Here is a 13,384-nt window from a genome sequence, read left to right on the forward strand (position 1 = left end):
GTTGCACTTACCAAAACAAACAAGATGTGAAGCTTACCCCAAAGATGTTTTTTATTTGCATTCACCATTTTTAGAAAGAGCCGCTAAATAAAGTTCTCAGCCAGGTGAATGAAGTATGATTGCTTTACCAATAGTTCAGTCCTAATCAGGAGACGTTTCGGCGTATATTCCTACCAATGTGATTTTCATTACAGATAGACAAATATTTTTATCCACCGATCTATTCAATGCTAGAATCAAATCTACTATTAATGTGGGGATTTTCGTCTCCAGAGTGGGACCTTTAGTTCAAATTAAAGCTATGACACAAGTTATTGGTAAATCAAAATTGGAATTGGCCTAATTTGCCAAATTAGAAAGCTTTATTCATGTGCATCACACATGTGCAATAGAAGCAGAAAACAATGAATAAAGTTAGTTGAATTTATAAGTTTTATATTAGGATCCATCTATTAACTAACATTAGACGTTCCCATAATGTGCAACCATATTTGGCATTTGTAAATGCATATGTTATATCATATTCTTAATTCGTTAAATTGATGAATATCAAAATTTAATTCTACAATATTTGAATACGTACAAAGTAATTTGGTTATTCACGAGTTCAATGTATTTCGAAACGCTCTTGGAGTTTTGATAAGCTATAAAAGTAACATGTTTTTAATCTCATTCTTGATGTGTTTTTGGATGATTTATTATGTCAATTAGTGAATTTGATGCTCCTAATCCTTTAAATTCATGTTTTTATACTTACGTGAGCATAGGGGAGCAAAAGGAGATAAAACAAGCCAAAATCGAACAAAAAGAGTTGTTTTCAATATCCACACAGCCTGGCCAATTCCACATGGGCTGGCCACACACCCATGTGCCAGCCTATGTCGATTTCACACCCTGATTCTCTTTTACACAGAAAAAGCCAATTTTTAGGGATTCTGAGCATTCTAAACTTTATAAATACATAGTAGAAGAGGACATAAAGGAGGACATAGAGAATAATGAAGAAATTACTCGAAGAAGACCATTAGAAGAAAACTAAAAGTGAATCTCCTTCAAGATTGAAGATCTCTATTTAATTTCTCTAGAAGTTTTATTGGGTTTCTTTATGTTTTGTTGTTATCTTAACTTTGAGATGTTTTTATTCCAGATTATGAACTAAATTCCCTAGATACCTAGGAAAGATGAAACGTATATGAATCTTATTATTTTATTTTTGAATTACATGATAAATACTTGATTCTTATTCTAAATTATGTATGCTTATTTCATGTTTTAATATTTTCAGGATATTAATTCATGCTTAATGTGCTTATTTCAGTGGAGCAAAAATCCCTATTTAATAGTAGATCTATCATAATTGAGTGGAGTTGTATGCAATCCTAAAAATAGGATGACATAAATCTACCAGATTAGAGTCAAATCTAATAAGGAAAGCCATAAATCGAGTTAATGGGACAATAGGGGTTTTAATTAGAAAGAGATTTCAATTAATCAACCTAGAGTCATTTTTTTTACTCTCAAAAGAGTTATTAACATAATTTAGGGATTTCTACGGATCAAGGCGCAAGTCAATAAATCATTTAATTCAAATTCAAAATAATAAGTGAAGTCTAGGTGGATTCTTTCCTGGGTATTGCCTATCTCATTGGTTTTATTCGATTATTTTCCTAATTCACTATCTGTTGTGTTCTTAGTAATTATTTTAGTTAATTTTAGATTAAAAACAATTCCTTCAATTTATCAGCTAGATAATAGAAAAATAATAAGTACTAGTACTTTTAGTCCTCATGGATACGATATTCCCGACTCACCATAGCTATACTATTATTCGATAGGTGTGCTTGCCTTTGTCGTAATTTTAGTTAGTTTAATAACCATCAAGTTTTGACTAAATATTATTAAATAAAAAATGTTTGATCCCATTTTTAAAGTTTAATGTCTTTCAAAATGCTTATGTTCTCTGCAGAAAGTTCTGAGTTGATGTTCTTCCTTCGGTGAGTCTTGTTCCTTTAATTCTTACTATCTAATCCCCAGGGAGAATGCTCTTCGAATGCCTTTATTTTCTTTGTCTCCCTTTTCTTTTATAGACAATTCCTTGGGTATAGGTAGTGAAAGCCTTTTGACCCATCAGATTACAAATCCAAGATCTTTAAATCTGACATTCATGATGCCGATGCTTTGCCCCTTACTTTGGATTATTGGTCAGTCCTGTGATAAATAAATCCTTACACCATTATTTTATTAAAAAAAGATAGTTGTTATTAAATCAATATTATTTTTGTAGATTACAAGATAGTTGAAATCACGACAGTTGGTATACCGATCGACAAAAATCAATGTATAGATACTTACTTTGGGGGGGCTTGAAAGGAATGGAAAATTTTTATTCTGCTCCATTAATTCACAACTTGTAAACTTTCATAAGGAGCATATAAAAATAGCATGCTACATTTGGACTAGGTTTCGATTTTTTATATGTCCAAAGACACTAAACAAGTTTAACACGAAACAATTAAGGGTCAAGAAAAGCATGGTTTTGGATCCTCAATTGATCACATTTTGAGAAGAAGCATGCAAAACTGCTACTAAAATTTGGTTAGCTCTACGCATCATCAACGACCTAACAAATTTGTTATCTATCTATTTGCTAGGATGAAAATTGAGATATTTAAATTGGAAGAGTGCAGGAAACTTCAATTGTGAGATTAAAGTTGATGAAGAAGTGGTAATAAGGGGGATACTAACAACGGGGGAGCAAATATTATGCAAGGACCTTGAAATTTTCCCTATTCTCACACAAGATCTATGCCCACCGGCACGCTTCATCTCATTCAAGCTACCTGGTCCCGTTAATAACCAAGAATCGACCACTTATTTGGAAAATGGAATGTTTGAAGCCATTGTGAGGAAAAATTTCAAAGTCTTTACATACTGTTTTCTCACCAGTTGTTAGTATCCCCTTATTACCACTTTTCCATCAGCTTCAATCTCACAATTGAAGTCTCTTGCACTCTTTAAACTTGAATATCTCAATTTCCATCCCAGCAAAATAGATAGAAAGATGAAATATAATGATTCAAAGCTTTTCTAACATAGAATTTGGTATTAAATCCTAGAATAAAAGTTTAATGGCATGAACCATTTGCCATTGACTTCCACTCTCTTAATCAAAGAGATAAGTTTTTTTTTTACCAAATAAAGACGTTGCCTAAACTTAATGTAGGTTATGGGTGAAACTTACTGATGGTCACTAAACTAACTATAATTACCACAAAGGCAAGCGCACCTATCGAACAGTAGTATAGCTATGGTGAGTAGGGAATATCGTATCCACGAGGACTAAAAGTACTAGTAATTACCCTTTTTCTATTATTTAGCAGATAAATTGAAGTGATTATTTTTTTATCTATTTTAACTAATCTAGTTTAACTACGAACAAAACAGAGAATGAAATAGAAAAAATAACCGAAGACAACTAATGAGAAAGACAATACCCAGGAAAGAATCCACCTAGACTTCACCTATTATTTTGAATTTGATTTAAACGATTTATTCACTTGTGTCTTGATCCGTAGAAATCCCTAAATTATGTTAATATCTCTGTCGAGAGTAAGAACATGTAATGCCCCAAAAATCTCTTATATTTATTTTCATATGTTTGTGACATAAATATATGTCTACCTCAGTGGTTAAGTGTTCTGGGAAATGTCTGAAAGGTCTCAAGTTCAAGCCTTAGCTTGGGAAAATTTTTGTTTTTAAATGAATAAACCCCTATCTTTAATCAGTAGGTTATAAATAAATGTTGGTAAAATATGTCAGAATGGGCCTGCTGGTCTAGTGGTTGAGTAGAGTGTAATTAAGCTGGAGGTCCGGAGTTTGAGTCTTTGTGCAAACAAGGGATTATTTAACTACCTGTGCCATGTAGGTATTTTGGTTTAGCTGAAATACTGTAGTGTTTGAATGAGGGTTGAATTCGGTTGTTGAGGAGATTATAGTGGGTGGTTTGAGGGAATTTAAGGGTTAGTGGGAGTGTGATGGACGATTTTAGGAGGGCAGTTAGGGATATAGGGTAAAAGTTATGGGATTAGGGGGTTTTACCAAAAACAAATCTAATTACTTCTTTTCTTTTTCTAATTTCGGCACCCACTCTCTAGTTTCCCAAATTCTCTGACGTTTATTCCCTTCCCTCTCTGTCGAATCTCTATCTTTTCTTCCCCTCTTTTTCTTTTTCGATAGTGGTAATCAACTTTATCCCCTTTTTGTGTGTCGCGTGTCTTCGTACATGGTTGGTAAGTACCAATTTTCTCTTCTGTCAATTCTTCCTTTTTTTTTTCTAGGTCGATGTTTTCGGTATTTTTGGTATAGGCAAAAGACAGTGAATTGTTTGGTGCTGCTATTGCGATTAGTGTGTTAGGGGCTTTGGTCATCGTCGATAAGTGTCGTATTGGGTTTTGAACTATTTTCGAGATTTTAGGGTCGTGATCAATCTTAAGTTAAAGACTAATTGTGGTGTTGTTCTAATCATTATTAAAGGCTTATCGAAGGGTTGGTCATTGCTCGTCAACATTCCAAAGGCGGGGAATTTCTGCTACTCGATTTAAGGTAATAGCTTACCGCTCAAAAGTGGTTACCTTGCTTCGAGATTTTGATAAATTCGATGGTTAAATTTTAATCAAGTGTTTATTGTTGATTTAAGGTATCGAGAGTGTTAGGGAGTTTTAGGCGTAAAAATCGAAGCAGGTGTGTAAACACAACTCCGAAAATAGAAATCAGTAAAAAATCGAAAAGTATGACTGTAGACACCATACGAGTGTGTGGCTGCCCGTATGGTAGGCTGTGTGACAGAATACAGGCGTGTGATCGACGAGGCTGGCTATGTACGATACATGGGCAGGACCGTATTGGGCCGTGTGGGCCACATGGGCGTATAGGCCCACATAGGTGAACCACACGGGCGTGTGGTCTATACGACCAAGGTCATTTTGGGCCGTGTGGGCCCACACGGGCAAACAACATGGGCTTGTGGGCCCATTTTCACTATTTGACTGCTAAGGTTGCATGGGTCACTCGAGTCGACTGTGGACCTACTATAGGGTCGGTAAGCTTACCTAGACCCCTAATTAACTGAAACGACTATATGACTAATACGATTTTGCATATTATTAAGCATGTTGATGTCCCACTCGTTTGATATTGTATGCCCCGATTATATGCATGATATTATGTTATAGCATGTCATATTTGTGTATTGCATTACATTGGGATGTGGGTTGATATTGTTCGGAGGAAGTGTACTGAAAGGCCTTGAGCCTAATTTACAGGCAGCTCAACTGCAAACTACTGTCTAGTGCCGCATTCGGTACTTTTTAGAGTGTAGGGATGGGTGGGTTGATTTTATCCCCACATTGAGTGTAGGGTTGGACAGAGATGGTGTGTAGAGGCTGGCTGGGTAGGATTTTGTGATTGCATGTATGTTATGTACTGATTACTAATACTGTAATGGGCCAAGGCCCTAATGCATGACTGTTCCTGTACTGAGATGGGATAAGGCCCTAACTGGAACTGAATCTGGTACTGAAAAGGGCTTAGACCCAAACTGTAGTTGCTTTCTACCTTTTGTTTTACATGGGATTACACACTGAGTTTTCATAAACTCACCCTTCTGTTTTATCTGTATAGGTAATCCCCAGACTCAAGCGGATTGGTGCGACGGAAGACTCAGCGGGGCTACAAGACCTATTTCATTCTATTTAGTACTTAATTATGATTTTGATTTTATTTTGGGGTATTTTACTGTATTATGGCCTCTTAGGATTTTTATTGTTTTGGTTTATAACTACTAGTTCTAGGGAAAACTCGAGTTTTCCAAAAGACCAACGTTTTAAAAAAATACCCATGATTAGACAAACGATTTTATAAGCTTTCGCAGTAAATAAACGTTTTGAAAACTTTTGACTGATTAAATAACACGATTTTGGAATTGATAAGTAAAAATTTAAAGTTTCTGAACGGAAATTGGTTTAAGCAAAGCTACGATTTTTCAAACACACTACCATGGGACATCTCCTGATCTGACCATAACGTCCAGGCCGGGTTTGGGGTGTTACAGAACAACTGACTTTAAGTTGATTAATTGAAATCTCTTTATAATTAAAATCCCTATCGTCGCATTAACTCGATCTATGGATTCCTCTATTACATTTGACTCTAATGTGGTAGATTTATGTCGTCCTATTTCTAAGATTGCATGCAACTCCACTCAATTATGCTAGATCTACTATTAAACAAAGACTTTTGCTCCACTGAAATAAGCACATTAAACATGAATTAATATCCCAAAAATATTAAAACACGAAATAAGCATACATAATTGAGAATTTAGTTCATAATATGGAATAAAAACATCTTAAAGTTAGAAAAACCACAAGACATAAAGAAATTCAATAAAACTTCGAAAGAAGTTAAATGGAAATCTTCAATCTCGAAAGAAATCCGCTTCTGAGTTGGCTCCGATGGTGTTCTTCGAGTGATTTCTTCAATATTTTCTAAGTGCCCCCTTAGATCTTCTTCTAATTGATATTTATAGACTTTAGAATGCTCAAAAAGCTTAAAAATTAGGTTTTTTCGTGTGTTTAGGAAATAGGGAGCAATATCGACACGGGTTGGAACATGGGCGTGTGGCCAGCCCGTGTGGGAATGCCCAGCCCGTGTGGATTCTAGAAATAGATTTATTCATTTGATTTTGGCTCATTTTTGGCTCGTTTTACTCCCAAATGCTCTCCTAAGTATAGAAACAAGAATTTAAATGATTAATATAACAACCCGATTTTAGCTAAATCAGAACAGTGGTTTTGGAATCATAAATATGAGGTCAAAAAATTATTTTAATATTATTTTTGGTCTTTACAGCATGTTATTTGATATGTGTGAAAATTTCATAAATTAATTTTATTGTTTAATTAGTCAATTTGAGAAAAAAGACTAAATCGTGTAAAATGCAAAAGTTGCATTCTACTTGTTAAAGGTGTTTAATAGCCATGGTTTGTTAAATTCGAAGTCCTTATGATGATATTAGTCCATTGGTAGTGCTAATGGACATATATGGACATTTAATGAATATTTTAAATGGTTTTTCATTAAGGTTATAATGGTAATTAGTATAATTATTATGTATTAAATAAAACAAAACCAACTTTAAAGCTTAAAAATCATCATCTTCAACCAAATTTAAGAGGAAAGAAAAGCTTATGAAGACTTGCTAGGGTTCGGCTAGTATATTCCCTGATTAAGGTACGGTTTTAGCTCAATTTTTTATGATTTCTATGTTTTTGTAATTGTTGCAGCTAAATCTAGCTAGCCCGTACCTTAGATTTTGAAATTTTTAAAGATTTTGAGAGTTTCCATTGTTGAATCTATGAGTTATTTTATGTTTGATGTTGAAATGTGAAAGCTTGATGATAGTTTTACATGTTTTGTAAAGTGATTTTTGACAAAAATGTCAAATAGGGATTAATTTGTGAAAATGTAAAATATGGTGGTTAAAAGTATGAATAAATTGAAAATATGGGCTACTAGTAATACATGTTAAATTCGGCCAAGCATGGGTCTTATTGAATTATGTGAATTTTATGTAATTGTAAAATAAGGACTAAATTGATTAAATGTGAAAGTTTAGGGGCTAATGTGTAAAAATGCCCAAGTGTGTATTTTTGGACTAAATTGAAAGAATATGTGATTGAATAAGTCAATTTTGAATTTATATAGATCAAGAAAGAAAGAATTCGAATTTAGATTGGGGGAAAAGTAAGGTTGTCGAATAATTGATCCGATCAGTCAATTCCGATTATGAGGTAAGTTCGTATGATTGAACTTAAATGTGTATACCTTTATTAAGTGGATGAAATTGAGATAGTATTTATTCTATTAGATAAATGTTGAGATATTACATGAAATGTAAGAGTTTAGTAAGGCAAGTTGCCAAATAAGACCATAGTCGGGATATGGCAATTGAATAATAAGACCATAAACGGGTTATAACATGCGAATGAAAGACCACGGCAGGGCCTTGGCAATGTGTGAGTAAGACCATAGTTGGACTATGGCATCGAAAAATCGATGAATTTGTAACGTAAGCATTTATAAACCAGAGTGGTTTGATAATAGTATTGATAAGAAATAGATATGTATCAGTACAGGTATGTACAGAAAACAATTAAGTATCGAGTTAGATGAAGTTGAGAACTTATGAATGATGATATAGATAAATTTTATGTTAGCTCATGAATTGATGCTTTAAATGTTATTGATACTATCCATTTTGAATTGCTAATGAATGTTGTGATTATTTCATATTCACTTATGAACTTACTAAGATTTATAGCTTACGTTGTGTAAATTGATGTTTTATAGTTCTACGAAGCCAGCTCAAATCCAGGGATCGTCAGAGACTTCATCGTACTATCGATCATCTATTTTGGTACTTTTGAAGTTATGTATCTATGGTATATGGCATGTATAGGCTTGAGTCAATTTGGTATGTTTGATGGATAGTATTTTGGCCATTTGAGTTGGCATAAGATGATAAACTTGATGATGTTTTATGAATGTGTAATGGTTCTATTTTAATGTTTGGTAATAAACCTATCTTAAATGAATGTGGTTAAAGTGATTATGTATGTTTGGATTGGTTTAGTTGAATGAATTATATATATGAATCATGCTTAGTAAAGCAAGATAAATTGATTGGTATTTGAATAGGTAAATGTTATGGATTTAAGTATTGAATTTAGTTGAAATGGATATGGTATGATTTTGTATTGGTTGATAAACTTTGACTACATATTTGTGACTTAAAATGGTACGAATTGAGTTTACTTAGGTATATGCAAAAAAGGTGACAATTTGACCTTGCAAATAGCCTATTTTTGTCTACACGGGTAGAGACATAGGCGTGTGCCATGTGCCACACATGGTTAGGATACATGGCCGTGTGTCCCCTGATGTTGAAATTGAATTGAAGTCAGTATGCTCTACACGATCTCATACACGGGCGTGTGACCGGTGGTGTGGTATAAGTTAGTATACCCTCTTAAATGGCACACGGCCTAGCACACGGGCATGTGTGGCCATTTCGAAGGGCACACGGGATAGACACACGGGCGTGTGGTCGGCCGTGTGACCCAAGTCAGTATACTTCCCAGTTTTTACACGGCCTAGCACACGGGCGCGTCCTCGGCCATATGATGCAAGTCAGTATGTTAATCATCCAAAAATGGATTAAGAATGGGATTAAAATATGTTACTTTTACCGCTTATCACTTACTACCGCGACTTATATAATTGTCACTGCCTTATTGCAAAACCACTTTCCAAATGCACTCTGTAATAACCCAAATTTACCCGGGCCCATGAAATAAAAACAAAAACAGAAATAAATAAATAAAAGTTTATTTATTACAGTCCATTTACATTCACAAGCCCAAAATTAATTTACAGCCTAATTACATTTGACCCAAATACCAAAGATCCTTAACCCGTGACCCAAACGCTTAAAACTACCCAGCAGACCCATTTACACCCTACCCCTGATACTCTAAACCCAAAACTTAATCGGCCCAATTGGCCCAAACTTTTTACATTGAGGCAGGAAACCCTAGGGTTTCTGCCTTTCCATCCTAGCGCCGGAACAGATTCTGGAAAGTTCGGGAAGCGTATGTCCAGCTCCAGAATCGAGGCCACCATTCAATGCACTGTCTCAACGACTCCTCAGCCACCGATCGTGCCCCCATCAACGCCTCTCCAGCGACTTTTTCAGCGTACCATCCCAGTCGCGTCGTTTCAGTTGTCCACTATTGATGCTGTGATTCCAGGCCTCAAATCTGGCCGTAGTTGAAGCCGAATCAACACCGGTTCTGTCGAAAGAGCCCATCCATCACTGAGTTCCTCGCTAGATACCTGCAAAAAAAGAAGAAAGAACCAACAGCAGCCAAGAAATAGATTTGGAAAGAAATCAAATGATTTATTTTCCTAAAATGTAACAAAGGGTTATAAAAACCCCTTCTTTTTCTAATCTGTAAGGACATTTTTTCTAAAATACAAACAGAGAAATTCAATAAACAAAAAAAAAAAAACAGAATACATTTTATATAAAAAGGGAACCACGATCGATTGAGAAGCAAAAAAAAGGTAAATATTTTTAAATATATATTGCAAATATAAAAAAGGAAAAAAGAGGAACGTACTTTTTTTTATTCGCGTCGGAGAAGGGAAACTTTCCAGTTTCTGAGCGCCACATGTGGTGGCGTTCGCGGTGGAGCATGGGCGCGTGAACGCCTGAGAATGGAGGCTCGACGAACCTCCGATACCGATCCCAGATCCTCTTTCAGAGGATTTCTCTCTCTTTTTTTTTTCAGAATCGGATAAAAATGATTTTAAAACTTAAAATTTGGCTTATAAAGCCTTGACGAAACGGTGCCGTTTTGGCTTATGTTAATAAGCCTAAAAACGACCTCGTTTTAAGACCTGAGGATCCGCGCGTTGACCCGATTACCCGGGGAGGATCCGCGTGTTTTCGTAAAGTGGGTTAATTGTCCAATTGGTCCTTTTGCAATTTTAATATATATAATTCCATTTTACTTATTTTTTTAATTTAGCTCTAATGTTATATTTTTGTTTCAATTTAGTCCTTACAGTGATTTTAAACGGTATTCAGGAAACCGTGTCGTTTTGGGATTAGGGCTAAATTGCCCAGTGAGTCCTCTGTATTTAACGCGCATTTCAATCTAGCCCAGAATTTTTATTATTTTGCAAATTAACCTCTGATTTTTTATTTAAATTTAATTTTAGTCCTTTTATTTCTTTTAAAAAATTTATAATTTATTTATTTTAAAATTTTATATATATTATTTTATATAAATATTATTTTTATATATCATTTCATATTTATATATATTTTAAATTACTTATTATATAATTTTTAAAATTGGCAAATTATTATTTAATATTTTAACTTGTATACTTTTATATTACATGCCATAAAAATTACCTTTTATTACATATACTATTTATATTATTATTATACATGACTTATTTTGAAATTTATTATTAACTATTGTTCTTTAATTTACATTTTATGTATATTTCTTAAAATAATTACTCACTTTATTTTATATTTTTAATACTTATTAAATCTTTTATATATTGTTATATTTTATATCATTTATATATTAAATGCTAGTTTCATAATATTATTAAGTGTTATTTGTTTGATATATATGTTACTATATTATTATCATTTTATATTATCACATTTGTTTTGTATATATATTTATATGTCTAATTGTATATCATGCATCGTTTTTAAATTAATTATTATTTTGTATGTTCATATATTTTGCTTATTCATCTTCAATATATGATATGTATATCTTAAAATGTATGTTGATTATGTAACTAAGATTTGCTATATTTATGTATGTATCTAGTATAGGACCTTTATATTATTGCTATCATATTATTTAAATGCATGTTTTAGCTACCTATTATTGTAATATGCTATCTTACATGTTATAATGTATATATATGGTTCTTCATGCATTAATTAAAAACGAGATTCAAAAGTTTTCAAAAATAAAAAGGCAATGCTTGGTATTTGGAAACTTCGAGAAAGGTAGTGTCCTAACTTACTGGGTTGCGACTTTTCACGTTGAGTTCGAATAGTCAAGCACCCTTCTAAGTTTCTAAGGTTTTCAAAATACGAGCAACTGTCTTGGAATTTCAAAGCGTTGTGTCCTAACTTACTGGATATGGCGATTTGCCATTTTGAGATAGGGATTTTCAAAAAGGGCTAACTTAGCTTCGAATGTTTTAAAAATATTGCTTCCTAACTTATTGGATGTAATATTTTGATTCATTTGATACAAGAAAACCCTAATTTTCGAAATTAAAGCATTCTAAAAAGGATTGCATCTTAAAAATTTTAAACTTCTGACATTAAAGACATTTGATAATCAATTAGGTACCAATTTTTGGGCGTTACGAGGGTGCTAACCCTTCCTCGTACGTAACCAACTCCCGAATCCGTTTTCTCGACTTTCGTAGACCAAAATTAATGTTTTAAAACAAAACATTTTATAAGGTGATCCAATCACACCTAAAAAGATTGGTGGCGACTCCCGTTCTCGTTTTTCTTAAAGTCGATTCCCATTTTCCAAAACTCGATTTAAAAATGGTTTCGGCACACTCATTAATATCTCCTTTACTAGTTTTGATTTTTTTTCCTTTTAAAGAAAATTTTTATGTTTCCACCAGATTTCCTATTTAATAGCATATATAAACTTCCAAGTAATAAAAGCTAATTAGTTGCACTTACCAAAATAAACAAGATGTGAAGCTTATCCAGGAGATGTTTTTTATTTGCATTCAGGCTTTTTAGAAAGAGTCGCTAAATCAAGTTCTCAGCTAGGTCAAAGAAGTATGGCTACTTTATCAGTATTTGAGACCCAATTAGGAGACGTTTCGGCATATATTCCTAGTAATATAATTTCCATTACAGATGGACAAATATATTTATCCCTCGATCTATTCAATGCTAGAATCAAACCTGCTATTAATGTGAGGATTTTCGTCTCCAAAGTGGGACTCACGGCTTAAATTAAAGCTATGAAACAAGTTCTTGGTAAATCAAAATTGGAATTGGCCTAATTCCCCAAATTAGAAGCCTTTGTGTATGTGCGTCACACGTGTGTAATACACACATAAAACAATGAATGGAGTTAGTTGTATTTGTAAGTTTTAGATTAGGATGCATCTATTAACTAACAATAAACATTCACATAATGTGCAGTCATATTTGGCATTTGCAAATGGATAAAGCATGCATAGCATGCACGTTATTCTTAATTTTCGTATAATCTTTCAAATAGAAAACATGTACATAGCATACACATAATTAATAATTTTCAAGGAACTCTTATGTTGCCATAAATAACGAACTCTTCAAACCATACAGCAAATGCTTCACGTCCAACATTCTAAGAAACTCTCTATGCATTTCAAGTTTAATTGGGGAAATGATGAAGGAAAGCACTAGTATCTTAAGTTTTCTTTAGACAACATGGTAAAGAATGAACAAGGTTAGATTGTATTGACTTTAGATATATCGATTTATTAATGTTGATTCAAAGACAGTTTAGCCATATATGCACTTATGCGTTGTATCGATTTATTAAGGTTCTCTTTTCCTTGATGATGTGGTTTGATTGCTCGGTTATTTTATGGTTGTTTGGAATTGATTATTGATTTAATGTTCGGATTTGTTGCTTTCTCAACTTTGGGTTCTTGATTGAGATTGTGCTGGAAATGGTAGATGGTGAAATAGTGATCG

This window comes from Gossypium arboreum, chromosome 13 (assembly GCF_025698485.1).
Source record: "Gossypium arboreum isolate Shixiya-1 chromosome 13, ASM2569848v2, whole genome shotgun sequence".
NCBI classification, from domain to species: Eukaryota; Viridiplantae; Streptophyta; class Magnoliopsida; order Malvales; family Malvaceae; genus Gossypium; species Gossypium arboreum.